The sequence below is a fragment of the Balaenoptera acutorostrata genome, chromosome 17 (assembly GCF_949987535.1).
Source record: "Balaenoptera acutorostrata chromosome 17, mBalAcu1.1, whole genome shotgun sequence".
In the NCBI taxonomy this organism is placed as follows: domain Eukaryota; kingdom Metazoa; phylum Chordata; class Mammalia; order Artiodactyla; family Balaenopteridae; genus Balaenoptera; species Balaenoptera acutorostrata.
In genome coordinates, this window is record NC_080080.1 from 36,573,480 (window position 1) to 36,598,206 (window position 24,727).

The 24,727-nt window shown below is 39.6% G+C and overlaps 1 protein-coding gene across 1 annotated transcript in view; it reads left to right on the forward strand.

Moving 5' to 3' along the window:
- Positions 1 to 1,256: 1,256 nt before the first annotated feature.
- Positions 1,257 to 24,727, forward strand: part of RNF19A (ring finger protein 19A, RBR E3 ubiquitin protein ligase) — a 64,790-nt gene continuing 41,319 nt past the window's right edge. The window contains exon 1 of the mRNA XM_028164300.2: positions 1,257 to 1,506. The gene's annotated coding sequence lies outside the window, so the exon portion shown is untranslated. The remainder of the gene's footprint in view (positions 1,507 to 24,727) is intronic.

Sequence of the window (24,727 nt, forward strand, 5' to 3'; positions counted from 1 at the left end):
TTGTACTACCTGTAGGCTTAAAGTATCCCACTGATTAAATTGCTGGCAGCCTCCAAATAGCATTTAAAGGAATATATAACAGCTTTAAAACTTCCGATAAATGAAAATGAATATATCCATCATTACTTCCTTTAAGAGTTGTGGTCAAATATACTTAGACCTAAACTGCTTAGAAACCTTGTTTAGTTTTCTAATTGGTAAATATTTACTGGGTTACCGAAGATACCAAGTACCCTCTGAAAGACCATGGCTCCTTGGTTTGTTTCTAATTTAAATTAGATACACTAAAACAAGGATTGATAGGGGGATATATTTAGTTAAGTAACAGATGGCGAAAGGACATTCTGTCCAGCATCTATCACATTCCTGTTTCTCAGTATTCCAAAGAGTGACTAAATCTTGAAATCAACTAGGAAGGAATGGACTGAATGTGTTTATTCAACGAAGATGAACTGATACCCAGTCATGTGTAGGTTAAAAAATTCAAAGGGGGTACGGCTGGCTTCAAGGATATGAGGGGGTGGAACGGATAAAGTGGATTAAAGTAATTCAGAAGGTATCAAACATAACTGAAATATGAATTCTGAATTCTTAAGGGACTCTGTGATATCAAGTGGGAAAAAAAGAGGTGACTGGAAGATATTCTCCGAACCCTCACGCAAGGCGTTCAACTGTGGCTAAGGGCTGCTCCTAGCAGCCCCTGCGGAAAACTAAGGTCCATTAAAAGAAGGGGGCGGCGGGGCGCTGCCACCCTGAGGGAAAGACATTTCCTCCCGGAGAGGTCAGAAACTCGCTGCAGCACCACGGCCCTGCTCTCCCTGGGGCTGCCAATCTAGCAGGTGAACCGTGAGAACACAAAGGAATGAATAATGGCGTGCGAAACGCCGAAAGCCGGGCTCCGCAAGTCCAGCATCTCCCTGCACCTCCAGCCGCTCCCACCCGTCCTTGGAGGAGACACCTGCCCCACAGCCCGGCCCGCTTCGAGGAAGTCTTGCGGGATGATGGGCAGGAAGGGCCGCTGACAGCCCCGGGCGGGGAGACAGGCGGGAGGGGCCGCACTCCCGGCCGCCCGAGTCGCTGGCGGGGAGCTCCCGGGCGTGCGCGGGGCGAACACGAGCGAGCGAACAGCCGCGTCCCAGAGCCGCCCGCGACGGGCCGGGTGGGCGTGACGCCATGACGCAAGGCACGTGGGCGGTGCGCAGGGGCGGGCCGGGGGCGGGAGGAAGGAGTGGGGGGAGGGGGCGGAGACAGCTGGGGCTGCGGGAGGGGGAGAATGGCAGTTGCAGCGCTGGTTCCCGGGAACAGCAGTCAAGACAGAACTGCGGAGGAGGAGTTCGGGAAAGCGGCCGTCTGGACCCCTCCTCTCCGTTCCCCCCGCCCCAGCTGAGAGGCGCCTTGGCGGGTCTGAGGAACCCTCCTCCGTACTTCCTTTGGCTGCTGCCGCCGCCAGGAGATGGGCCTGCTCGCCCGCAGCCCTGCGCCCTGCGTCGCCCCGAGGAATTGAAGGTACGGGTGGGTACTGGGGGAAGCTGCGCCCGGGAGCCAGAGGGCAGGGGCGGCTCCAGTTTCCGACACGGGGCGCTCCGGCTGCTACCCTTGCGCCCCTCCCCGGGACGGAAATGGATTCGGAAATCCCACGGGAAAGGAGCCCCTGCTCGTGCTCGGCGCGGGGCCGGGGCGGCCCGGGGGTCAGGCCTCGGGCTGGTTCCGCGTCCCCGGCTTGGCCCCGGCGCTGGCGTCCCCTCGGCCGCGCGGGCGGAGGCGAGGCGTGGCATACGCCCCGAGCCGTGTCCTCCTGGCCCGAGCAGTCTGGGGCGAGGGCGGCCGACCCGGCGGTGTTGTGACGGGCGGAGGCGGCGCTCCCCTCCTGCACTTCCCCGGCCCCTGGAGCAGGCGACGCGGAGGGCGGCCGCGGCGGGGAGGTGGCGGGGGCGGAGCGCATTCCTGATGGGTGAAATCGGCTCTAACGGGACCGATTTCCGGGCCTCGCTGCAAATTCGGAGCCGGGGCCAGCGCCCCCCACCCCCTGTGGCTGGAGGCCTCGGGGAAAAGAGAGGCAGGCACTGGGGAACGTTCATCCGGGGGACTGCCACCCCCTGCAAAAGCAGAAATTAAACAGACGAAAAATGGTGTGGTCTGGGGTGAAGTATGTCTTAAGAGGGGTCCTCCAGGGTTGTCTTCCTCACGCTAAACCTTCAGGGAGTTCTCAGTCTTCAGACAGCGAGTAATGCCACTGTTTTTAATTTCCAGTTTTTCCTATCATTTGGCTTCCCCTCTGCTGTTGCCCTTCCCCCCACCCCCCACCCTTTTCATTAATGGGAAGAAGGGAAATAAGTTCAGGGTTCATTAACCTCGCGACAAAGGGCAGTAAATAAAAGAGGGGAGAGAATGGTTAAAGCTACATATGGGAGAAAGAAAGGTCTTAATTTTTTCCCATTAGCTCTTGAAGGTAGAAATATACGAACGATGTTTTATTCTGGTTAATATTTACTATTCAAAATGTTGCGGAACGTCCTGTTGGGTGGACGTTGGAAAGAACAGCATTTAAATGCCTCTGCAGTTTTCAAACCCAGGTGTTGGCTGCAAACGCTAGTATTAAATGTTAGTAAACGGTGTAGGAATAAAGCAATTCTTTTCTCTGATCGGTTGCCTTAAAATGTTTGTGATTTTTCCTTAGCATTCCACTTTTCTTTCTTCTTTTTTTTTTTTTTTTGGTAGGATCATGGCTGTCTTTTTATTTATACATATGTATTTTTTATTTTAACCTAATTCCTTGACCCTTTTTGTTATGTGAAGTCTGACGGTATGCCCAAGTTTCATTTTCGGTTTTGCCATTAACCATCTTAATGAGCATCTTTATAAGTCAAGCTGTTATTACCATATTGGCTTGTTTATGCTTCCTTAACACCCAACTGTCAGAACTGAATCAAAATGTAAATACTTCTATTTAGAAAATGGCGATGATCTATTGTTGACGCTTATTTTCAAATGTTCTTTGCTTGCTACGTGCAATTCCATGGTAAAGATCTAGAATTAAGTCTTGGGACCTAAACCACATTATGCAACAACAACAACAAAAACCCTTTTTATTTTTATAGTTAGTTTTATTCCCCTTTCTATTATTGTATACAGTGTAACTGAAATTTAAATTTCATGTGTCCTCAGAAACTATTTTAATGTCACCACAAGGTGTCTTTCTGAGGAAAAAAATTATATTTGGCAACTAATGTTAGTGTAGGTTTTCAATATCTGTGACTTCCAGGAGGATTCCAGTAAGATTAACTTTTAAAACTGCAGCATTATTTTAGGAGTTGAAACACAACTCAATTTTTAGTCTCCAGATAGTAGCTACTTGAAATATTGTTGTTTCATTTGAATGATGCCTCAGTTGATCATTAGAGTTTATATAAAGAATGGTCCATTTTACTGTCTTCAGACCAATATTGGAATTTTTAAAATTTTGGTGGTGATTTGTAGAATTTTGGGTGCCTTTTTACTTGATTAAATGAAACTTTTTTTTCTACCTAACATATGAAAGATACTAAGATTATTGTCTGTTTTTAAAGCTACTTCAGCATTTTAGTGGAAAATAGATGCACTTCACACATTTGAAATAGAGGAAGTCGTAAGGTCATATTTTTGCAGTTGTGAATTAAGACACTTGGGGTTGCCTCTCTTCAATGGGATCAGATTGAAAGGATACTATTCTCACGGGGTTGTTAGATGGAATTCAATATAGGTAATTTAAAACAAACTCTTTTATCATTTGAAAGAATCTCTTGTATATTATGGCAGGTTCTGATTTTATCCTTAACACTTCCTTAGATTTATCACAGAAATTCTTTGGTTTCTAATCATCCCTGCCCACACTGCCCCACCCCCATCCCCCCAATCTGGAGGACGCTGAGGACTGAAAAACAGTTTTCTGAATTTTTCAAGGAAGAGAAGGAAGACAAATATTTGTGATAACACGTCAAAATCCCTGGTCAGGTGCTGGGTAGAGAGTAAGCTAGGGATAAATTTTGTTGCATTTATATCTGAATTGCCTCTTTATATTTCTTCCCTACTCAGGTTATAAAGGAAATCTTAGAGAATTGTTATTTGTTTTTCTGATGCTTCTAACAGGTGACAGTTGATTGTCAAATGCAGGCTGGTTTCGTGCTAAGCTTTATGATCTTTTATCATTTAAGGCCCATGTAAAAATTAGGCCATTTTGGGCTGAAGGCCAAAAAAAGGTTGAATTTCTAAATTTATATTTGATTATATTGGCATTGTGTTTGGCAACTAGCACTAGTAGTTTAATGATGGTCTGAAAGGACCCATGGTCGTATATGAAGTACTTTAGCTTAAAGGTTTTGGTTTGATCTTTTTTTAAGCAAAATGTTAATCTGATTACTTACGGAGATCAGCTAAATTTTCCTTAGGTGATTTTTTTTCTCCAGTCAGGAGTAATTATTATTTTTCTTTGGCTTTTTAATTTTTAAGTCATGAGGTACCAGCTTTTGTTAGCTTTGTATAACCCTGCAACAACTATATATATAACCACACCTGCACAGCTAAAGACTGTGGGATACTGTTCCTTTGCTAAACAGATCTGTATTTCAGACGAGGGTAGAAAAAAGGCAGTGAAATCATTTTGGGTGTTTAAAACTTGGATACTTCGTTCATTTCTCAATAGCTGTCATATGTCAGTAATACTTTCTGTGTTAAACTGAGAAAAATTAGCCCCTTTTGATAAAGTAGTTTTTGCTTGTATTGCTGTCTTTGTAGCTGTCAATAAAACCTGAACAATTAATTTGTTTATTGGTGACATTTTCTCGAAAGCTAAGATATTAGCTTAAAAAACATTATACATTCTTGTTCTATTGATGTTACCTACTATTTTCTTTTAGAAGTCATTTACTTGAGAAATGCTACTTGTTAATTTGTTTTTGAAGTCCTGCTTGGTAGAGTTTCCTTTTTTGTGTGTGAGTATACCAGCATTTTTTTTTTTTTTAACATCTTTATTGGAGTAAATTGCTTTACAATGGTGTGTTAGTTTCTGCTGTACAACAAAGTGAATCAGCTATATGTATACATATATCCCCATATTCCCTCCCTCTTGTGTCTCCCTCCCACCCTCCCTATCCCACCCCTCTAGGTGGTCACAAAACACTGAGCTGATCTCCCTGTGCTATGCGGCTGCTTCCCACTAGCCATCTGTTTTACATCTGGTAGTGTATATATGTCCATGCCACTCTCTCACTTCGTCCCAGCTTCCCCTTCCCCCTCCCCGAGTAGAGTTTTCTTCTGTGAAATCCTCAGTAGGATAAAACTAATAAGGAGTTGTTTTAGCCCTCAAATAAATTTGTGCGTTGAATTTTGAAGCAAAATCCTCAGAAATCACCCTAGTTTGTTTAAGCCGAAAAGAAACTTCAAAACTCAGTCTTGGGTTCAAAAAACTGAACTTAGCCCCTTAAAATTATGTACACTTAACATTTTCGATCTCTGTCCTCCTCTGGAGACCCCTGAAAGTATAAACAGCCCTGCTGTAATGTGAATAGCAAGCAAGGTTGCCAGTTGTAGAGACTTCTGTTAGAGATGAGCCGTAGGAGGGAGCAAACTAGTTAGAGGGAAGGAACAAGAAACCAGGAGAAGCTATATATAGGGAGTGAGATAGTGTTAGGCTTCCAGATAAATTGTATATAGCATAATAATATAACTAATGTATCACAAAAATAGATGGCCATTACTATAAATCTACTGATGATTTATATTTTGTGATTTCTAAGTCAGGTATTGGCATTTGCTCCCCAAATGGTGAAGTATTCTAAGTTATTCTTATGCATATGAGATAATACGTATGAAATGTGCAGTAGAAGTGTAGGAGATAATGTAAACTGTATGATGCTAGGGACCATTATCTTTGTTCACTCTTAAGGTCTCAGCACTTAGCATAGGTGTTGGATAAGTATTTGCTAACTGAATAAAGTATGTATTGTAATGTAACTATTTCATAACTCTTTCTATAGCAGGGCTATCTAATAGAAATATAATGTAAGTCATAAATTAATTTAAGATTTCCTGTTAGCCACATTAAAAAGTAAAAAGAAACAGGTGAAATTAATTTTCATAATATATTTTATTTAACGCAACATACACAAAACATTATTGTCTCAGCATGTATTAGTGAATGACTTTACATTCTTTTATTCATACCAAGTCTTGGATCCACCATGTGGTTACACCGGACAGCACAGCTCTAGGATTATTTTGTATGAAATGTTTTTTCCTTTCCACAGAAATTCTTTTGTCTTTTTTTTTTTTTTTTTTTTTTTTTTTTTTTTTTCAAACATCTTTATTGAAGTATAATCGCCTTACAATAGTGTGTTAGCATCTGCTTTATAACAAAGTGAATCAGTTATACATATACAATATGTTCCCATTTCTCTTCCCTCTTGCATCTCCCTCCCTCCCACCCTCCCCATCCCACCCCTCTAGGTGGTCACAAAGCACCGAGCTGATCTCCCTGTGCTATGCGGCTGCTTCCCACTAGCTATCTATTTTACATTTGGTAGTGTATATATGTCCATGACACTCTCTTACCCTGTCACATCTCACCCCACCCCCTCCCCATATCCTCAAGTCCATTCTCTAGTAGGTCTGTGTCTTTATTCCCGTCTTGCCACTAGGTTCTTCATGGCCTTTTTTTTTCTTTTTTTTCCCTTAGATTCCATATATATGTGTTAGCATACTGTATTTGTTTTTCTCTTTCTGACTTACTTCACTCTGTATGACAGACTCTAACTCCATCCACCTCATTACAAATACCTCCATTTCATTTCTTTTTATGGCTGAGTAATATTCCATTGTATATATGTGCCACATCTTCTTTATCCATTCATCTGTCGATGGACATTTAGGTTGCTTCCATGTCCTGGCTATTGTAAATAGAGCTGCAATGAACATTTTGGTACATGACTCTTTTTGACCTATGGTTTTCTCAGGGTATATGCCCAGTAGTGGGATTGCTGGGTCGTATGGTAGTTCTATTTGTAGTTTTTTAAGGAACCTCCATACTGTTCTCCATAGTGGCTGTATCAATTTACATTCCCACCAACAGTGCAAGAGTGTTCCCTTTCCTCCACACCCTCTCCAGCATTTATTGTTTCTAGATTTTTTGATGATGGCCATTCTGACCGGTGTGAGATGATATCTCATTGTAGTTTTGATTTGCATTTCTCTAATGATTAATGATGTTGAGCATTCTTTCATGTGTCTGTAGGCCATCTGTATATCTTCTTTGGAGAAATGTCTATTTAGATCTTCTGCCCATTTTTGGATTGGGTTGTTCGTTTTTTTGTTATTGAGCTGCATGAGCTGCTTGTAAATCTTGGAGATTAATCCTTTGTCAGTTGCTTCATTTGCAAATATTTTCTCCCATTCTGAGGGTTGTCTTTTGGTCTTGTTTATGGTTTCCTTTGCTGTGCAAAAGCTTTTCAGTTTCATTAGGTCCCATTTGTTTATTTGTGTTCTTATTTCCATTTCTCTGGGAGCTGGGTCAAAAAGAATCTTGCTGTGATGTATGTCATAGAGTGTTCTGCCTATGTTTTCCTCTAAGAGTTTGATAGTGTCTGCCCTTACACTTAGGTCTTTAATCCATTTTGAGTTTATTTTTGTGCATGGTGTCAGGGAGTGTTCTAATTTCATACTTTTACATGTTCCTGTCCAATTTTCCCAGCACCACTTATTGAAGAGGCTGTCTTTTCTCCACTGTATATGCTTGCCTCCTTTATCAAAGATAAGTTGACCATATGTGTGTGGGTTTATCTCTGGGCTTTCTATCCTGTTCCATTGATCTATATTTCTGTTTTTGTGCCAATACCAAACTGTCTTGATTACTGAAGCTTTGTAATATAGTCTGAAGTCAGGGAGCCTGATTCCCCCAGCTCCATTTTTCGTTCTCAAGATTGCTTTGGCTATTCGGGGTCTTTTGTGTTTCCATACAAATTGTGAAATTTTTTGTTCTAGTTCTGTGAAAAATGCCAGTGGTAGTTTGATAGGTATTGCATTGAATCTGTAGATTGCTTTGGGTAGTAGAGACATTTTCACAATGTTGATTCTTCCAATCCAGGAACATGGTATATCTCTCCATCTATTTGTATCATCTTTAATTTCTTTCATCAGTGTCTTATAATTTTCTGCATACAGGTCTTTTGTCTCCTTAGGTAGGTTTATTCCTAGATATTTTATTCTTTTTGTTGCAATGGTAAATGGGAGTGTTTTCTTAATTTCACTTTCAGATTTTTCGTCATTAGTGTATAGAAATGCAAGAGATTTCTGTGCATTAATTTTGTATCCTGCTACTTTACCAAATTCATTGATTAGCTCTAGGAGTTTTCTGGTAGCATCTTTAGGATTCTCTATGTATAGTATCATGTCATCTGCAAATAGTGATAGCTTTACTTCTTCTTTTCCGATTTGGATTCCTTTTATTTCTTTGTCTTCTCTGATTGCTGTGGCTAACACTTCCAAAACTATGTTGAATAATAGTGGTGAGAGTGGGCAACCTTGTCTTGTTCCTGATCTTAGTGGAAATGGTTTCAGTTTTTCACCATTGAGGACAATGTTGGCTGTGGGTTTGTCATATATGGCCTTTATTATGTTGAGGAAAGTTCCCTCTATGCCTACTTTCTGCAGGGCTTTTATCATAAATGGGTGTTGAATTTTGTCAAAAGCTTTCTCTGCATCTATTGAGATGATCATATGGTTTTTCTCCTTCAATTTGTTAATATGGTGTATCACATTGATTGATTTGCGTATATTGAAGAATCCTTGCATTCCTGGGATAAACCCCACTTGATCATGGTGTATGATCCTTTTAATGTGCTGTTGGATTCTGTTTGCTAGTATTTTGTTGAGGATTTTTGCATCAATGTTCATCAGTGATATTGGCCTGTAGTTTTCTTTCTTTGTGACATCTTTGTCTGGTTTTGGTATCAGGGTGATGGTGGCCTCGTAGAATGAGTTTGGGAGTGTTCCTCCCTCTGCAATATTTTGGAAGAGTTTGAGAAGGATAGGTGTTAGCTCTTCTCTAAATGTTTGATAGAATTCGCCTGTGAAGCCATCTGGTCCTGGGCTTTTGTTTGTTGGAAGGTTTTTAATCACAGTTTCAATTTCAGTGCTTGTGATTGGTCTGTTCATATTTTCTATTTCTTCCTGGTTCAGTCTCGGCAGTTTGTGCATTTCTAAGAATCTGTCCATTTCTTCCAGGTTGTCCATTTTATTGGCATATAGTTGCTTGTAGTAATCTCTCATGATCTTTTGTATTTCTGCAGTGTCAGTGGTTACTTCCCCTTTTTCATTTCTAATTCTATTGATCTGAGTCTTCTCCCTTTTTCTCTTGATGAGTCTGGCTAATGGTTTATCAATTTTGTTTATCTTCTCAAAGAACCAGCTTTTAGTTTCATTGATTTTTGCTATTGTTTCCTTCATTTCTTTTTCATTTATTTCTGACCTGATCTTTATAATTTCTTTCCTTCTGCTGGCTTTGGGGTTTTTTTGTTCTTCTTTCTCTAATTGCTTTAGGTGCAAGGTTAGGTTGTTTATTCGAGATGTTTCCTGTTTCTTGAGGTAGGCTTGTATTGCTATAAACTTCCCTCTTAGCACTGCTTTTGCTGTGTCCCATAGGTTTTGGGTCGTCGTGTCTCCATTGTCATTTGTTTCTAGGTATTTTTTGATTTCGCCTTTGATTTCTTCAGTAATCACTTCGTTATTAAGTAATGTATTGTGTAGCCTCCATGTGTTTGTATTTTTTACAGATCTTTTCCTGTAATTGATATCTAGTCTCATAGCGTTGTGGTCGGAAAAGATACTTGATACGATTTCAATTTTCTTAAATTTACCAAGGCTTGATTTGTGACCCAAGATATGATCTATCCTGGAGAATGTTCCATGAGCACTTGAGAAAAATGTGTATTCTGTTGTTTTTGGGTGGAATGTCCTATAAATATCAATTAAGTCCATATTGTTTAATGTATCATTTAAAGCTTGTGTTTCCTTATTTATTTTCATTTTGGATGATCTGTCCATTGGTGAAAGTGGGGTGTTAAAGTCCCCTACTATGATTGTGTTGCTGTCAATTTCCCCTTTCATGGCTGTTAGTATTTGCCTTATGTATTGAGGTGCTCCTATGTTGGGTGCATAAATATTTATAATTGTTATACCTTCCTCTTGGATCGATCCCTTGATCATTATATAGTGTCCTTCTTTGTCTCTTGTAATAGTCTTTATTTTAAAGTCTATTTTGTCTGATATGAGAATTGCTACTCCAGCTTTCTTTTGATTTCCATTTGCATGGAATATCTTTTTCCATCCCCTCACTTTCAGTCTGTATGTGTCCCTAGGTCTGAAGTGGGTCTCTTGTAGACAGCATATGTATGGGTCTTGTTTTTGTATCCATTCAGCCAGCCTGTGTCTTTTGGTGGGAGCATTTAATCCATTTACATTCAAGGTAATTATCGATATGTATGTTTCTATTCCCATTTTCTTAAATGTATTGGGTTTGTTATTGTAGGTGTTTTCCTTCTCTTGTGTTTCTTGCCTAGAGAATTTCCTTTAGCATTTGTTGTAAAGCTGGTTTGGTGGTGCTGAACTCTCTCAGCTTTTGCTTGTCTGTAAAGGTTTTAATTTCTCCATCGAATCTGAATGAGATCCTTGCTGGGTAGAGTAATCTTGGTTGTAGGTTTTTCTCCTTCATGACTTTAAGTATATCCTGCCACTCCCTTCTGGCTTGCAGAGTTTCTGCTGAGAGATCAGATGTTAACCTTATGGGGATTCCCTTGTGTGTTATTTGTTTTTTTTCCCTTGCTGCCTTTAATATGTTTTCCTTATATTTAATTTTTGACAGTTTGATTAATATGTGTCTTGGCGTGTTCCTCCTTGGGTTTATCCTGTATGGGACTCTCTGTGCTTCCAGGACTTGATTAACTATTTCCTTTCCCATATTAGGGAAGTTTTCAACTATAATCTCTTCAAAAATTTTCTCAGTCCCTTTCTTTTTCTCTTCTTCTTCTGGTACCCCTATAATTCGAATGTTGGCACGTTTAATGTTGTCCCAGAGGTCCCTGAGACTGTCCTCAGTTCTTTTCATTCTTTTTTCTTTATCCTGCTCTGTAGTAGTTATTTCCACCATTTTATCTTCCAGGTCACTTATCCTTTCTTCTGCCTCAGTTATTCTACTATTGATCCCATCTAGAGTATTTTTAATTTCATTTATTGTGTTTTTCATCATTGCTTGGTTCCTCTTTAGTTCTTCTACATCCTTGTTAAATGTTTCTTGCATTTTGTCTATTCTATTTCCAAGATTTTGGATCATCCTTACTATCATTATTCTGAATTCTTTTTCAGGTAGACTACCTATTTCCTCTTCATTTGTTAAGTCCAGTGTGTTTTGAGCCTGCTCCTTCATCTGCTGTGTGTTTTTCTGTCGTCTCATTTTGCCTATCTTACTGTGTTTGGGGTCTCCTTTTCACAGGCTGCAGGTTTGTAGTTCCCGTTGTTTTTGGTATCTGTCCCCAGTGGCTAAGGTTGGTTCAGTGGGTTGTGTAGGCTTCCTGGTGGAGGGAACTAGTGCCTGAGTTCTGGTGAATGAGGCTAGATCTTGTCTTTCTGGTGGGCACTTCCACGTCTGGTGGTGTATTTTGGGGTGCCTGTGGCCTTATTTTGATTTTAGGGAGCCTCTCTGCTAATGGATGGGGTTGTGTTCCTGTCTAGCTAGTTGTTTGGCATAGGGTGTCCAGCACTGTAGCTTGCTGGTCGTTGGGTGAAGCTGGGTCTTGATGTTGAGATGGAGATCTCTGGGAGATTTTTGCCGTTTGGTATTACGTGGAGCTGGGAGGTCTCTTGTGGACCAGTGTCCTGAAGTTGGCTCTCCCACCTCAGAGGCACGGCCCTGATGCCTGGCTGGAGCACCAAGAGCCTTTCATCCACACAGCTCAGAATAAAAGGGAGAAAAAAATAGAAAGAAAGAGGATAAAATAAAATAAAATAAAGCTATTATAATAAAAATAAGAAAAAAAATTATTAAGAATAAATGTATTCAGAAAAAAAAATTGTTTTTAATTTTTAAAAATAGATTTATTAATTTTTTATAGTAAAAAATAAGAAAAAAATTATTAAGAAAAAAAAATTTTTTTAATTTTTTAAAATAAAAAATATGAAAAAACTTATTAAAAATTTTTTTAATTTCTAAAAATAGAAAATAAGGAAAAAATTATTAAGAAAACATTTATTAGGAAAAAAAAATTTTGTAAGTTAAAAAAAAAAAAAAACAAAAAAAAAACAAAAACACGGACGGACCTAACCCTAAGACTAATGGTGGAAGCAAAGCTATACAGACAAAATCTCACCCAGAAGCATACACCTATACACTCAAAAAAAAGGAAAAGGGGAAAAATTAGTATCTCCTGCTCCCAGAGTCCACCTCCTGAATTTGGGAGGATTCGTTGTCTATTCAGGTATTCAACAGATGCAGGTACATCAAGTTGTTTGTGGAGTTTTAATCCGCTGCTTCTGAGGCTGCTGGGAGAGATTTCCCCTTCTCTTCCCTGTTCGCACAGCTCCCGGGGTTCAGCTTTGGATTTGGACCCTCCTCTGCGTGTAGGTCGCCTAAGGGCGTCTGTTCCCCGCCCAGACAGGACGGGGTTAAAGGAGCAGCTGCTTCGGGGGCTCTGGCTCACCCAGGCCGCGGGGAGGGAGGGGTACAGAGGAGGCGGGGCGAGCCTGCGGCGGCCGAGGCCGGCGTGACGTTGCACCAGCTCGAGGCGCGCAGTGCGTTCTCCCGGGGATGTTGTCCCCGGATCCCGGGACCCTGGCAGTGGCGGGCTGCACAGGCTCCCGGGAGGGGAGGTGTGGAGAGTGACCTGTGCTCACACACAGGCTTTTTGGAGGCGGCAGCAGCAGCCCCAGCGTCTCACGCCCGTCTCTGGGGTCCGCGCTGATCGCCGTGGCTTGCGCCCTTCTCTGGAGATCGTTTAGGCGGCGCTCTGAATCCCCTCTCCTTGCGCGCAGCGAAACAAAGAGGCAAGAAAAAGTCTCTTGCCTCTTCGGCAGCTGCAGACCTTTTCCCGGTCTCCCTCCCGGCTAGCTGTGGTGCGCCAACCCCTTCAGGCTGTGTTCACGCCGCCAGCCCCAGTCCTCTCCCTGCGATCCGACCGAAGCCCGAGCCTCAGCTCCCAGCCCCGCCCGCCCCGGCGGGTGAGCAGACAAGCCTCTCGGGCTGGTGAGTGCTGCTCGGCGCCGAGCCTCTGTGCGGGAATCTCTCCGCTTTGCCCTCTGCACCCCTGTGGCTGCGCTCTCCTCCGTGGCTCCGAAGCTTCCCCCCTCCGCCCCCCGCAGTCTCCGCCCGCGAAGGGGCTCCTAGTGCGTGGAAACCTTTCCTCCTTCACAGCTCCCTCCCACTGGTGCAGGTGCCGTCCCTATTCTTTTGTCTCTGTTATTTCTTTTTTCTTTTGCCCTACCCAAGTACGGGGGGAGTTTCTTGCCTTTTTGGAGGTCGGACGTTTTCTGCCAGCGTTCAGTGGGTGTTCTGTAGGAGCAGTTCCACGTGTAGATGTATTTCTACTGTATCTGTGGGAAGGAATGTGATCTCCGCGTCTTACTCTTCCGCCATCTTCCTTAACCTCCTGTCTTTTTTTTTTTTTTAATTAATTAATTAATTTATTTATTTATGGCTGTGTTGGGTCTTCGTTTCTGTGCGAGGGCTTTCTCTAGTTGCGGCAGGCGGGGGCCACTCTTCATCACGGTGCGCGGGCCTCTCACTGTCGCGGCCTCTCCCGTTGCGGAGCACAGGCTCCAGACGCGCAGGCTCAGTAATTGTGGCTCACGGGCCCAGTTGCTCCGCGGCATGTGGGATCTTCCCAGACCAGGGCTCGAACCCGTGTCTCCTGCATCGGCAGGCAGACTCTCAACCACTGCGCCACCAGGGAAGCCCTCTTTTGTCTTTTTTGATAGTCTCTTTCTAACATGTCTTTTGAGTCCAAATACAGAAGCACATGTCATTGAATTGGAATTACTGGGTTGAATTGAAAGTCAGGATACCTGACTTCTTTCGTTTGTACAACTTTCCCAAAATGGCTCTGCCTCACTCTCTTTCCCTGTCTGTAAAATGAGGGAGAATGTGCTATCATCTGTTTCATTTGATTAGTATAAATTATGTCTTTGAAACACTCTTAACTACTCAGACAAGACTGTTACAAAATAGATTTTTAAATTATTAGTAACTTGTCATAGCAAATCTCAGTATAAAAACAGAAGGAAAAAGTACCCATGAGACTACTGGTGCTGAGGTCCTGTTACCTCCCACACTGGAATAAGTTACAATGAATGAATCAATACAAGATGCTCTTGTAACGTATTGAGTCAGGAGAGTTGACTAGGTCTCCTCCAGAACCAGACTTTAAACCTCTGATCTATTTAAATATTGCCTTAACTAATTTATCCTTCAGTTTTTGTTTGCATGAATAACCAACACTTCTTACATAGGTATCCTTAAATCAAAATCATGAAATAAGGTCCTTTGGAAAGAGAGGGTGGGGGCTGATTAAGTGCATTTAAGCGGGGAAAATAAAGCAACCATTTAGAAAAGTCTGTCATCACATCCTATAGTACAGGATATGTACTATATAGCACAGTAACTGATTCTTTTATCCAAACCAGGGGTTACAGTGGTTACCTGCTAAGCAGTTACACATAGCCAAATATAGCTAAATCAAATACATAGCCAAATCAAATGGGTATCTCCTTATAGCCATGTCCTTTCATTAAAAATAATAATAATAGTAACTTTTAAAAAATTATAGATGAACATCCTTTGGCTTTTTGCATAAACATAACACACTTTACTGATGACCTTAGCAAAAATTTCTGGAGTCATGTAGTAGATTGTGTGGTGGCCCTCAAAAAGATGTTCACATACTAATCTCTGGATCCTGTGAATGATACCTTATTTGAAAAAAGAGTCTTTGCAGATGTAATTAAGGATCTTGAGATGAGGAGATCATCCCAAGTTATCTGAGGGGTCCAAAATTCAATGGCAGGTTGTCCGTATAAGGGAAAAGCAGAGGGAAATTACAGATAGACAGAAGAGGGAAGATGCACAGAAGAGGTGGAGGCAGTGTGAGGCGTGGAGGCAGAGACTGGAGTGATGTGGCCACGAGCCAAGGAACGCTTGTAATCACCAGAAGCTGGAAGAAGCAAAGAACAGATTCTCCTGTGCAACCCCAAAGGGGTCGTAACGCTGCTGGATTTGAGGCTTTTACCCTCCAGAACTGTGAGAAAATAAATTTCTGTTGTCTGAAGTCACCCACTTTGTGGTAATTTGTTAACAGGAAACTAATATACAGTCAAAAGTAAAAAGATCTGTGCTTACTTCTGTTTTGTATCATGCATTGTGACTCTCAGAGACCAGACAGCCCTTCCTTTAGAATTCTTATCCATTCTGAGAAGTATCAGAGGAAGTGTCTTAATACCCTCAAGTCTGAACAGGCCTAAGAAATAGCTTATATCATGTAAGATACATTGTTATTGTCTCTCAGGTCGTTCTTAAGATACAGTTTATATTTAGGGAGGGGGCAAGTGTAATACTGATGGGATAGACCAAGAGGTTTTGTCTCATGAGGGTGTGATTCCTTCCACCTTCCCTATCTCTTTTACTGGAGCCTCCTCTTCTACCCTATATCTTAAAGTTGGAATGCCACAGGGCTCAGTCCTTACCCTTCTTTATTTATTCCTCTGGGAACTTCATCCATGCTTGTGATTTTACCCACCATTCGTATAACAACTCTTCCCAAAATTTTATCTCTAGGCCAGATTTTTTTCCTGAACTCCATGCCTGTCATGTGGGTATTTGGCTGTACATTCTCACCTAAGATTTAAAGGCATCTCTTGAATGTCTTTAAATGAACCCCTGCTCTTAGCTCCTCCCTAAACCTGTTCTTTTCACAGCCTTCTCCATTTCAGTGGACAGCAGTTTCAGCCTTCTGCTTAATCAGGCCAAAATCCTCTTGGAATCCATCAGGAAGTTTTGTCAGTTCTAGTTTCAAAACATATCCTTATGCCCATCATCATCTCTCTCCTAGAGTATTGCAGTAGCCTTTAAACTGTTCTCCATGTTACTGTCCTTACTTCTTCCTTCCCATTCTATTCTTTTTTTTTTTTTAAAGGAATGTAGTTTATTTATTTATTTATTTATGGCTGTGTTGGGTCTTCGTTTCTGTGCGAGGGCTTTCTCTAGTTGTGGCGAGCGGGGGCCACTCTTCATCGCGGTGCGCGGGCCTCTCTCTATCGCGGCCTGTCTTGTTGCGGAGCACAGGCTCCAGACACGCAGGCTCAGTAATTGTGGCTCACGGGCCCAGCTGCTCTGCAGCACGTGGGATCTTCCCAGACCAGGGCTTGAACCCCCGTGTCCCCTGCATTGGCAGGCAGACTCTGAACCACTGCGCCACCAGGGAAGCCCCCCCGCCCCGTTCTATTCTTAACACTAGAATTATCCTTTTAAATTATTCAGATTCTAAACTGTCTCTGTTTAGAAGCCCCCTAAGTTTTCCCGTCTCGCTTAGGATAAAAGCCAAAGTTCTTACAGTGGTCTGTAAAGCCATACACAACCTGGTCCCATAACATTCTGACCTGTCTCGTATATTCTTTGTCTTGCTCATTTCCCTCTGGCCGCATTCTGGCCTCTAGGCTATTCCTTGAACATACCAGGCACATTCCTACCTTAAGGCCTTTGCAGCGGCTGTTGCCTTTGCCTTGGATGCTCTTTCCCCAGATTTCCTCATGGCTAACTCCCTTCAAGTCTTAGTTTAAATGTCATCTTTTCAGTAAGCTCTGATCACCCTTTAAAAAATTGTAATCAGCACCACATGTACACATGCTCTTGATTACCTTTACTCTGCTTAACTTTTTTCCCACATTCTAGCAAAGAATCACAGTAAAATATTTAGGTGAAGTATTTAGAAAATTGTAAACTTCTATATAAAAGTATGAAACAATTTTTAGTAGTTTATCTGTAATTACTGACCTAGAATGATTTGTGGAAATAAGGTAGGTGTTGGGCCTTGAAAGAAGAGTAGGACTTTAAATAAGCAGAGCAGAGAAGGTGGAAAAGAGTATTCAGGCAGAGACAAAGACATAGGAAACGTCATGGAGGTGAAACTATGTTTTGTTAATATATTTAACAAGTAGACCAGTTGGCTAGAGTGTGTTTTTATGTAGGAGAATGGTGAGAGACTAAGGTAAGATTGCGGAATGCCATGCAAAGTTTAAAGTTTACCTGTGGGAAGCAAATGGATGTTTGTAAGCAGAACTTAACAAAAGGCCAACGTGATAATTCAGAAACCAGGTGATTAATGAAGGTCTTGTGGAGGAAGTAAAGTAGTGTAGAAAGAGGACTGAGACTTTGGCTCTGCCACATTAGCTGCATGGATAAATCAAATAATCTCCAGACCAGCACTATCCAATAGAACTTTCTGCAGTGATGGAAACATTCTAGACCTGCACCGTCCAGTATGGTAGCCAGTGGCCACGTATGGCTATAGAGTATTTGAAATGTGACTAGTGTAACTGAGGAACTGGAGTTTAATTTTTTTTAATTTTAATTAATTTAAACTTAAATAGTTTCATATGGCTAGTGATGATACATTCGACTGAGTAGCTCTAGAATACAGTTTTCTCACTTATAAAATGTAAGGTTAGGTTGGAACATTCGTGTCACTAGAAGGATAGGTTCCACAGCCAAATAAAGTTGATGCAGTGTTCTGAGAAAAGCAGATGGGTATCTAGCTAGCAGATGCACCTGTGCATGACTAGTATTTGTGAAACAGTTCCAGGTTTGTATCCTTTTCATTTTTTGTATCTCCATGACTTATCTGAGATCCCCTCTGTCTCTTGATTGCTGATTTTTTAAATTGGTCTTTAGGTTGATGCTTCCTATAGTTAAATATCTAATACATCTAATTTAATAGTATGTTTTATAATTATAATTAAATCTATCTTGTTTCTTTTGAATTCTTAATGAGAAAGCCATAACAATGAAAAACCTTTATGATTGTTTACCTGTTGTGTAATTCTTACCTGGATTCTTCTGCTTCTTTAGAAAATACTCCCTCACTTGTTTTCTTCCCCTATAAAATTAAGAAATATTTGTATTTCAGTTTTGATTTTATTTTCGGGGGACGTGTTTAGAGAGAAGCTCTATGAATGCTGTGTATCCAAAGGAAAATAGACACATGTTGCTTATTGTGCCTCTTGTTTCCCAAGAGATATTGTTCCTTCTGCGAATTACTTTATAATTTGAAGAAAGTTTTAAAAATAGTCTTTAGAACTTATAATCAAATAGTTCTTCCAGCCTGTGCTCTACCTAGTTATGTACATACATCATAAAATTAAGCATACACAAACACACACGCACACGCACACACAGTGATTTACCCTAACCAGAGGTTTCCGCTTCCCCCACCCCTCATGTTCTTTAGGAGAAAGAGACAAATGAACTTCCAAAATTGGAGAGGCAGGATATTGCTGTTATCAATACTTTTTATTAAAAAACAAACAAACAAAAAACAACTTCCAGAAAAAATAGTTAGGACAAAATTAGCCCAAACACTTAGTATTTGTAATTGTCCAAATAGTAGAATTATTCAGATTAGTGATGAAACTGGTATAATTCAGTTTGCAAAGATAATACTCATTCCACTGGCTTTACTAAGACCAAAGAGTATACCAACACTGTAGTGAATTTGGAGATATTTTTAAAAGAACAGAAAGAAATATTAATTGTCCACTTTTAACCCTAGAGTATGCTATGTATTACAGCTGTCTATATATTTGTATATTAGAATCATAGTCTTTTAGAACTAAGGGGCCTTAGACATTACCTCATCCAATCACTTTAGCTTTCAAATAAGGAAGTTGAAATTCAAAAAGTAGACAGACTTGACTAATATCAGACTAGGTTAATATTTCCCTTCTGTTGATATATAGCAATGAGTATTTTAACCAGTTCAAAAACATTTTTTTGACAGCTGGATATCTTTTCTAAACCTATTTAAAAACTTTTTCATGTCTCTGGGCCCTCTTTATCATACCCATCATTTTGCACTATGCTTTTCCTACCTTCTCCCTATTGGTGTATTGTTTGCCCTTCTGAACAAAGAGTGCCTGGAATGAGCTAGTCAAAATGTTTTAAATCTTTTTTTTTTAATTGGAAAATGGAATGAATAATGCTTTTTCTTTCTGCAGCAGCTTATTTTTGTAATGGATTGAGTAATGAGTATTATTTGTAATGAGTATTATTAAAACCACATAGTACCATTCTATTCTACCTCCCAATCAAGAATAGGCTTAAACAGATAAATGTAACAGGTGTATGCTTGTGGAGCTGTTTAAGAACTATCTCTTTGGGGAGGCCTTGTGGCATATGGGAATAGTTTATTCTGAACTTTTAGTTTATGTTTCTAGGCGATCATAGAAATTATGTTAAGGATAGAGCTCAAGGTAGTATATTTGAGTCTTGATAAGCATTCACTTTCCAAAAAACTTGCTGGAAACTGATATGTGCCTATGTTAATGCTCTGTTGAGTTACCTCCACCTCCCCCATATATAAAAGTAGTTAAGTTGCAATTATTTACTCCACTTTTAATATTAGACCACTTGTCATAGGTTTGTAGCTGTATAAACATAACAAGGGTGAAAACTATATTTATGTTGGAGAAATTCGTGTACTATAATGATGTATTCCAAACTTGAAAATGGCTAACTATTCTGATGACATTAGACAAGCCATTTCAGAGCCAACAGTTTGTTTCATTTTATTTCTAACCTTAAGCATGATAATCTCTTTTTAAACAGTTTTATCCAGTAAATGGTTCAGTTACATTTGTGCCATCTCCTCAGATATTTGTAATAGTTATAGCTAATATTTGTTAAGTGATTAATATGTCATACGCATGCTGGATTCTTTATATATTTTATTTAATCCTAGTAATAATCTTGTGGACTGTAGGTTATTCATTATTCCTATTTTACAGTTGAGTAAACTGTCTTAGTAATTTAATGCAGTGTCACACAGCTAGCTAATAAGTGTCAGAATCTGAACTTGAACCCAAACTTTGTGACTCCAAAGTCTGTGCTTTACTGTCTGAATAAAAAGATGCTATCATTACCCCATATTTGTATAGTATTTTAAAAATTTCCCGTCCAAGCTACTCGTAAGTTATTCCCTCATTTTACCTTATCTTGGGTAAGATAGTTGTGTCTGAAACAGACAACCCCAAAATCTCAGGCGGAACACTATAAAAGTTAATTTCTCACTCACACAGAGAACCGTGTAGATGACTCAGGTATTCCAATTCCTTCCATCTTGTGACTCAGCTGTCCCCAGAGGCCTACTTGGAGTCAATCACTAAAATTACTATATTCAGCCAGCTAGTGAGGAAAGAGAGAGAGCTCAAAGGATGATTGAAAGGATGATTTAGGGACTAGTCCTGGAAAGGGCGTACATCATTGTACTCACATTGCACTGGCCAGGACTGGACACATGGTTGCATCTAGCTGCAAATGGAAGGAAAATGAAACAGGTGGGTATAAAACATCATCTCTGCCACAGATGATACAGAGAGGTTATTGCTGAACTAAAGCCACAAAACCACTTGGTAGCTATCTATAGAACCCAGATTTCTTAGATCTGCGTATAATAGGCTCATGTTTCTGAGGAGACATTCCAGTAATTAAAAGGCTTTTCGGTTGTATTTCTAGCACCGTTGCTGACTCTTTCTCATTGGGCATCAAACATTTTACTTTTTTGTGCCTGTTACATTTTAAATAGGAATATTGTTATTGACTTACCTTACGAAGAATGATAAACTTAAAAAAAAGTTTTTCAGTGGTAATTGCCATTTTAAGTGAAGATGACATTATTGCTTTATAATATCTTTATATTTATACTCAATTGTCCTTTGAATATACAACAGGTAGCCTTTACTTGTTAGATTTTGTTTTTTAAACATGGATAGGTTATTCTAGGCTATCTACATACCTTATATTTATTCTTGCATTCTGAATCTGAGACATTTGTTTAGGGATGAATGTTGTTTTTTAATGTTCCCCCAAACTTTTATGGAAGGAACTGCAACTTCAAATCTTAAAGGAATAGAAGTATGTTCTAACTGAGCTAATAATTATGAATATTGTACTAATAATGTAAATTAGTGAGAACAGACACAATTTACAGAAACTGATGGTAACTTACTGGCAAATTAAATTCTGCCATCTCAGCAGTAGCAGTTAACAGTTTGTTATACTTTAGACTCCTTGGAGAATCTCTTGAAAGCTATGGATTCTATCTCTAGAATATACCTATATTCACAATTTAGTATACAGTTTTAGAAATTTCATGGATTTCTCTGAAGCCTATCCATGCATTAGCTGCTATTTTTAAGCATTTTTATCCTTCTCCAAAAATTTATTATCGTGCCTATTATATTTTTACTTTAACAGACTGTATCAAGAGATGTTTAATGAGTCAGAGTTTTTATAAGATTTATAAGGAGAGTCTGTCTCCTTAATATTTGGACAGCAAGAATTATGCCCAGAGCCTGCACTGCTGCTGTAGCTGAATTTCCAGCTATATTGGGGAATAGATTTATTAGAAGAAAATATGACGTTTTCACATTTGACATTGACAAGATGAATGACATAACTTAAAATAACTTTAAACATATAAATAACCTTTTTGAGCAATATCAAACTTCATTATAATGAACTTTAGTGATTTATCACTGTTCAGATAAAGCTGTATATGAAAATCCAAGTAATTTAATGCCTCAAATTTCTGTTAATGAACTTCTTGTTCAGATGTACAAAGGTCTGTTTATTTGGGGCCAAAATTAGCTTGTGTGCAGATACATCATTTCTAGTACATCACTTCTAGTTGTGGTCTGATCAAAGGAAGGCTTATGATAATTAATTCTGTTTTTTGGTAATCAACTACTACCAAATTGTACCTAGGCATATTTAAATTTGATATGTTGTTTGCAACTCTGTATGTAGTAAACGCTATGGAAGATAAATATTTCCTTTTTTCAGTGCCTTTGGAACTTTATTTAACACTGGAGGAAGAGCAAGGCCAAAAAAGTGAATTAAGTTTCAAGGATATCCCCCACTGTTTACTTACCATATTTGTTTCTGAAGTTATGCACAGTGAGCTAAATTAATTTTCTCTATACTAGATCATTTGGTCAGATAACTAGTGATTCGTCTTTGTACAACTTAAATTGTCTGCTATTTATTATGCTAGAAAACCATTGTCACTGTGAAAAATAGAGTGCTGTCAGAAGCACGTATGTATAGTCTTTTAGAAAAAAAGCTTTAAATGGGATATTGATAAATATTTGTTCAGATTATGGGACTATCATATATGCTCAAATATAAAATCAAGTCTTTTTCCTTTCAAAATTATGCTTATGAAAAAAGGGAATCACTTTATTATAATTTATATCCTTGCCAAGTCACTAATATTACTGTTTGGGGAAGACATAGTCTGAAATGTCTTTATTCAGTGCTTGGTTAGGATGCACTAGAATGAAAGTTCCACAGAACAAGGGCCTTGTCTCTCTTGTACACTCTTATATGTCTACCACCTAGAAGAGTATTTGGCACATGATAGGCACTGAACATATTTGTTGAAAGAGTAAATGAATTAATGATTATAAAGAATAATGAATTAATGCATGCTTAAGCTAAAATTTCCTATGACAGCATCATATACAGATTCAAGAATACTGTATCTCAGATCCTTTGGTAAAGGTCTCCTTTGGAAAACTGCCAGATGTTTTTCCCCCAAAGTGTTATACAGCTTTCCTCTTGAGGAAAAGTTCATGCAGCACAGGGCAGCTGAAAATCAAGCAGAAAACTAAAGTCTTACTGGCCTAAGGTGTCAAGGGATGGAATTTGGGACTGCCAGAATGGCTGGAAATTAAGTGGATAAATCCCAGAAAGGAGGGAGTTGTAGTAGGATAGCCCCAAAATCTATGAAAAAACTGCCCTGAAATACCTAGGTGACCCCTGAACTCTGCAGAAAGATTCCAAAGAGCTCAATGGAAAATAATAGCAGTTAGGCTGAAAAAGCTGACTAGAGATTTCACCTGCTACTCTCTGCAGGGGAGACAATTTGGTGTTTCATTCCCACCAAATTCAGGGGTTTTAAACATTTGTGCCCAGAGACCCATTCTAAAACATAAAACCAGCCTCCACAGTTTTGACTTTATTAGCCAGTGATTTAACTGCCAGGTATGATAAAAATCCTCACTCTTAGAAGCAGATAAGAAGCTGTAAAAGTCTCTACTGCTTAACATCCACAAAATCCAGTTTATAATAGACAACTACTAGACATGTGAAGAATCAGGATAATGTGATTTAATGTCAAGACCATCCACCCCAAAATGGAAGCTGACCCTAAAATTAGCAGAATTAGCAGACTTTAAAGCAACTGTAATATTCAGTGACCTAAAGGGAGATGCATGATCATGATGACTGAATAGATGGGCAATTTCAACAGAGAAATAGAAACTATAAAGAAGAATAGATAGTCTAGAACTGAAAAGTACAATATCTGAAATAAAGATTTTACTGAATGGATTTAACAGCAGATTGGAGAAGGAAGAGGAAAAAGTTGATGAACTTGAAGCTAGATCAACAAAATTTGCCAATCCAAAGAATGGATAAAAAAGATTACAAAAAATGAACAGAGCCTTGATGGCCAATGGGACAGTATTAAACTAACATGTGAATAGCAGAAAGAGAGATAAGAGACAGACGTAGACAGACAGTAGGGTAAAAAATATGTTCATTGAACCCCAAGTAGGATAAATAAAAGGAAAACCACATCTAGGCATATCTTAATCAAACTGCTGCATGTCAAAGATGGAAAGAAAATGTTAATGTAGCCAAAGGGGAAAAAAACCCACATTACTACAGAGGAATTAAAATATCAATGAAGGATGACTTAATCAGAAATGATTGGAGACCAGAAGACAGTGGAATGACCTATTTAAAGTTCTGAAAGGATAAAGCTATCAACCTGGAATTCTATATTCAGAACAAAATATCCATGAAAATGAAGGTGAAATAAGGACATTTTTCAAATAAACACAACTTGAGAGAATTCATTGCTAGGAAACCTGCAACACCAAGAAATGCTTAAGGAAGTTGTTCAGGCTGGAGGGAAATGACATCAGACATCAGATGAAACTTGGATCCACAAGAAGGAATGAACAGTACCAGAAATGGTAAATATGTCTATAAATAGATTTTATCCTCAGAAAATACTTTGTAAGCATATAAAGCAATGAAAGAAGAACTTGGTAGATGTGACTAAATAAACATCTTAAACCTCTTCAAAAATCACAAAATTCAAGGGCAAATATTAAGAGGAAGTAAATATGAAAGGTTTAAAGTCAAAGAGGACCATTAATGTTCCAGTGTTAAAATGGGCAAAAAATATGAACAGATAAATCATTGAAAAAATAAAGAGGGCTGTAAGCGTGAACAAACGTTCAATTTGTTTAGTAATCAAAGAAATGGAAATGAAAGTACTTACTTTTTTTTGCCACTTAGAAAAAGCTATTGAAATGATATAGGGTGTTGATGAGAATTCAGGGAAGTAAGCACCTTTCCAGTTGGTGGGAGCAT